We start from the raw sequence: 6,248 nt of genomic DNA on the forward strand, positions 1-6,248 counted from the left end.
TACTTGAAGTATTGGTATTCCTTGTACCTGCAGGTACAGAGCAGCATTGGAAGTGCTACCCCTGGTGGTAGCGGCGTGAGCAGCATGGATGAGCTTGACTTAACCAGCATCACGGGTAAACAAGCCTCTCCCTCCACTGACGGGCTAATTGTTTGAATAATGATAATTTTACCTGGCGAGGGGGAGGGGGGAACTGGACAAACACGACAATAAAAGGCCCACCACGTTTGTCCAGAGATTTACTAATGTGCTGGCGGCCAGTAAATATTAGTGTAGACATATTAACTCACCAGAGGTGACAACTCATGAATGCTTGCTTACTCACTGCAGCTACTGAACGCCCACACGCCGTGTTCAGTTCGTGCACCAGCCACTGCATATAATACCATAAGACGTATCTATGTAGCTACCTAACAAACTTTTTTTTCCATCACGTAACACGTGGTACAGCCAAACTCACAACTACCTAGCTCCACTACAACCTAATTTACCCCACTTCCACTTCACATCCTAATTTATATACATGTCGTGCCGAATAGGTAGAACTTGCTATTTTGGCGTAAATAGCAACGCTCTTCTTGCCTAATAAGGCAAGCGAAAATTTATATATGCAAGAATTTCGCAAAAATCATTCTGAACCTAACGAAAAAATATATTTCATCGTGTTTGTTTATTAAATTATTGTAAACTTATCTAAAATATATTTAGTTGGATTAGGCCAAATTAAATTGCGCTTGTTATAATGAGGTTAGGTAATTTTTCTAAGGTTCTTTTTGTGCAAAATTAATTTTTACATTAACAAATGGAAAAATATATCTTTAAACGTACAAGAAAGTTACAATAATTTAATAAACAAATACAACGAAATATATTTTTTCCGTTAGGTTTAGAATGACTTGAGAAATTATTACATATACAAATTTTCGCTTGCCTTATTCGACAAAAAGAGCAATGCTATTTAAGCCAAAATCTCAAGTTTTACCTATTCGGCACGACATATATATATATATATATATATATATATATATATATATATATATATATATATATATATATACTCGTACAATTTTTACATAAACTTCAATGTCATACCTACTCATCTGGCGAGGCAGGCAATACATCGTAACTGTACTCGCGTATACTGAGAATCCCAAGAACCCTGAAGACACTAGATCTTCCTTGGCTAGAAAATCAGCATGAAAGACATGAAACTCGCAGATTTATGAAGTAGCATGAGAAACAAACTACTCTCTATTTAAATTGTAAAATGGCACAAAAGAAAAGTTGTTTATTAATGGAGTTGTACACGGCGGGAGTGGCTCCCAACCAAGACAATGAGCCACTGTAAATGTAGACAATATGCATGGCAACAAATGAGCGCTACACCATTAGCATTACTGTAAGTGTAAACAAAAACAATTACAGGAACGTGGAGAAGACAGACAAGTGACAAACTATGGTCGTCAGCTGAAGCAACAGTGAAAGTTACAGTCTACAATTCAGATGGGTCAAATATAGTGTAAAGATATTTGTGAAAGGGAATCCTTTGAGCAGGTGTTAGTGGCATGAATGACTTGTAGTTTGTACGTGCGCTGCCTTCTGGGTGTTGCATACTTGAAGGAAAGTTACCTCCCATTTTATTCGTGGGGTAGCGCTATAACCTGTGGAATCATGCAGCGCCTGGTGGAACTGCAGGCATTACAGCTCGATCCTAGGAGGGCAGGCCCAATTCCTTGGACCAAGAATCTCTCACCGGAATCTGTTTTGACCACCATGTTAGTTGGTAACGTGTTTGTAGCTTTCTGTCGAGAACAATGTAAAGCTGTGATATTCAAGTTCAAAAGGTTAAAGACTAAGTTCAGAGGTGCAAGTTTTGTCACCAACACGCAAGCCTCGGCACCAACCTACTCACCACTTTTTTGTTGGAATCTTAAAAAGCCTATCGTGCTTCCATTCCACGAACAAATCGACAGTGTTAACCTAGGGTAAACAAAATAAAAAAAAGTTTGATCGACTTCTGTCCATCCGTGACCAATATATCACGAACACTATAGTGGAGGCTGAAGCAAGCTTAATTTTAAATTTATGGTCTAGTTGTGAAACTGTGTTGCAGGTACCGTACTGAGGCTTAACATCCATAGTATTACTAGCTAGACTTGGGAAGGCGAAAGAGACTTAGGGAGAAATGGAGGGTAGAGCGGGAGGGATGACTTGAGGCAGGAGGAATGACTGGAGGAGGAGGGGTGACTGGAGGAGGAGGGGTGACTGAAGGGGAGGGGTGACTGAAGGGGAGGGGTGAAGGGTAGGAAACCTGAATGAAGGCTCACACTATCATCTCAGTCTCAATAAAGCTCTCATATGGAACACGCTAGCTGAGCACAGGAATTGTACTAAATTATGATAAACAACTACAGTAACTAAACAAAATAACTATTCAAGCCTTACCTAAATATAACTTATCTCTGCAAGAGTGATAGATGTTCTATCTTCCGTTCACAAAGTTCAAGACACATACGCTACCTAACTGTACTTATGCAACTCAAGAATAGACAGAGGCAAATGTACTGTGTTGACATCCACCAACAGCTAACTACAGTGGGATATTACGTCCTCACAACAACCAGCGTTTTGTTTTCCAATAAATTAAACCAAATACAATCTTTCAATTTATGTAATTTAGTTGCTGGAATTTAATTACATGCAAATTTTAAAAAATAATGACAATTTAAGTCAAGATAACCTAACTAGTATTTATTTTTACTGTTGTTCTAGAACGTTCAGAAACAAACTTACTAAAACGCGTTAGAAAACGAACAGTGCATTTCATGACAGGTTGCCTCAATTATTCTTGTATTCATAGGAAGCGCGAAACTCGTAGGAGTCATACAGGGCCTAGGAAATGGGAGGTAATCAAGTTTAATACAAAGGTCTCTTGAATGAAGAGCCCTACTGCAGCATGAAGGTAGGTCCTTGATGGCACTAGATCGGGCGTAGTGAGTCCCTACCATTACTAAGGACAGTTTGGTATACTTATAACTTTCATCTGCCTGTGAAGTACACGACAGTTTTTAATCATAGTTAACAGTATAGCGTCACAGGTACACCGAGTGTAAAAACAACTATAATAGGTTAAGAGAAAGGTTATGGTGTGAGAGTTACTGGAGCACCACTGGACCTCATCACCTTCTAATTCTATACATTTCCCTCTCCTTGAGTAATGACGCAACATACCGTACACGCTAGTAAGTCACGCAATCCCTCTCCCCCTCCCTACACACACATACACACACACGTGCGCGCGCCTCCATACTAAATTATATTTCTAAAACTATTTATTTTCAAGTGCTGTGTGGCTATTCGATGAACAACAATGTGTAAACAAAAGCTACTCTGGATATTTTGGTCTCATTCCTTCACACAGGATGGTTTTATACACGAGGTAATTATACCTGTCAGCTTGAGCTGTAAGATTTCAGTAGGGCAATGAAGATATCGCCAAGTGTGAGTGAAAGCCTTTCGACCTTTTATGAGTTTGTGGAGATACTCCATTAAGTGAAAGCTCTACAGTGGTGTCACGTGATCGCCGATGGATCTAAAGTATCTTGTGTATAAATTTTTGATAAAATTCCTGAATGCCGTTGTGAGGTTTGCTAGTCTTGCATATGCCACTCAGGTCATACATTTTATGTGTACCGCACGTGATATTTTGGGTGTGATATTGACCACCAGATTTTTATTGTGAGAAAGGGGGAAGAGCAGCAGCAGCCAGCCAGGAACGTGGACGTCTCCTCCCTTGAGGAAGACCAAAGGCACAACAATGACTAAGTTACCAACAAAACCCCTCCGGAAATTCACAAGCTGTACTTTGGGCCGCACTTCCTTACAAGTTTTCCTGCTATTTATAACCACTTTTAAAGTGTATATTTGCTTTCTACACCGTCCTGGAAATCGCACAAGTCCTTACCTCATGCCTCCCACACTACCAACTTTCTTTTTCAGCGAAGAATCACCACACAACATCTTAGCAATCATTCACCCTAAACGTTTAATGAACTCTTCACACGTGCAGAAATTATTTAATTCATCGAAATCTAATTTATCCCTCATGTTGAAGTAACATCTTCCTCAGTGCCTGGCAGTGTGGGCGTGACGTCACACCCACACTGCCTTTCACCTGGCCAATAACATTCTGAGGAGACTAAGTAGGGAATCTTACGTGTTGCTAAAATAACCCGTTGTATGTTTAACTACTTATTCATGACTCGCTCTGTTTTATAAGTAATGAGTGACAGTTAACGTATAAAGTTACTATTATTGAAGTGTATATCTAAAATGTTACTGTTGGGAATACCTTGGAGTGGAGTATTTTAGAGGAAACTGTTCCACAAATAAGTCAAAACGCCGTGACTGGAACCACTGAAACCTAACCAATAAAGTGAGGTTGCCTGTATAACAAGTTCCTATTCGTCGAGGATTTAATAAAGATCCAGGACAGACCGAAACGTTATCTGGTTTCATCTCCAATTTGTGGGTTAGCTGTGAATTTTAAAGATTCAATTTGATTGTGGGACACGTTTTGTTTGATGACCTGAAGTGCTGCGAGGAAGAATTTATTAAATTATTACACGAGACAACAAAGTCCAAAGAAAGAGCTTTAGAACTTACAACCCCCCAAACAGTAGTAGGACAGCCTCGTAACGCTACTGTATATTCACTAGTAGAATGGGGGTGGAGGCTGCAGAAGACCACTTCCCAACATGTTGTGAAGGTCAACTTTTGGCATATACAGATTTTTTTTACACAAGAATCCCTAGAGGTGAACAAGAGTAGAACAATAATCCTAAACCGTTCATTGCACTTCAATATATCTATGTTACTTGATCACAACTGGGGGAACAATTTGAAAATTAGGCTCCTGAGCTGACGAAAAACTATTAAAATAAACTAATTCATTACACAAGAGAGTTGTAAAATAAAGTCAATGGATATTTAATAATTTAGATATAAACAAACCGATCCAAAAACTGCATTCACTCAACACCAACGACAATGATTTCTGAACTTTTTAAAACAAGTCATCCAACAGATTTGTAGATACGAGATTTCAGTTTCAGTTATATATCCCTCTCACCACTACCATTTCTATTACCACCACCATCATAAAAACTCATTTTAATAATTTAACCAACTTCTTGGGAAAACTTATAAAATAATAATGTACCCTTAGTTAGCTAACCCTTCCCCCCCCCCCCCAAAAAAAAAAATTACCCCAGGGCGTAATTACCTTAAATTAAATACCACTGTTTTGATGGATACAACTTTCACCCTTATTTGTGTTAGTTGTGCTACACTTCCTGATTATCACCCCGGCCACTTTCTACGAGGCAATATCATTCACATCTTCACTTCTGAATCGTTAAATTCATCACTTACATTCCTGGGGGTCTACCTGGAAATGATTTTTGGGATCTATGCCCCCGCGGCCCGGTCTCAGACCAGGCCTCCCAGTGGACGACCTGATCAACCAGACTATTGGTCCTACCCGCAGGCAGTCCCGAGTTTGCACCACAACTTGGCTGATCGGGAACGGACTCGAGGAACTCATTAATTAAGTTTCCTCTTGAAGGCAACCAGGGGTCTGTCTGTTGGTAATTCTCCTATGATTCCACAATTTACTGAATGCAGTAAACTATATTTAACGATTTAATACTGACATTTCTGGAAAAAAGTTGTAAATGAAGTATACAAGCCTTTATTTAAAACAGTACACTGTGCGTGTAAGATCAAGACTTCCTAGGGGAACATGATGAACTTGAGCATCACCGGTACAGTCTGAGAAGTAGCGGCATACATCCCAAGTGTGGAAAATTACATTTATCTGACTAAGCGGCATACATCCCAAGTGTGGAAAATTACATTTATCTGACTAACTCATTATGTATATAACAGTAAATGATAAAGATAATTATTATTTATCAGTTACATAGACAAGTAGGAATTTGGGACACCTAGGTCGCAAAAATGTCCCCCTTCGATACCTACAACTGTCATATCCACAAGTTGCTCTAGACCTATTAATTACAAATGAAAGATACATCACAAGGAATTCTGGTAAATATATAAATTTGTGTGGACTGTATATTAAATTAATAAAGGATTATATATATATATATATATATATATATATACACACATATACATAACAGAAGGAGAATATATCTTAATATCACTCACCAATTTGACTGGAG

The sequence above is a fragment of the Cherax quadricarinatus genome, chromosome 44 (assembly GCF_038502225.1).
Source record: "Cherax quadricarinatus isolate ZL_2023a chromosome 44, ASM3850222v1, whole genome shotgun sequence".
NCBI lineage: Eukaryota > Metazoa > Arthropoda > Malacostraca > Decapoda > Parastacidae > Cherax > Cherax quadricarinatus.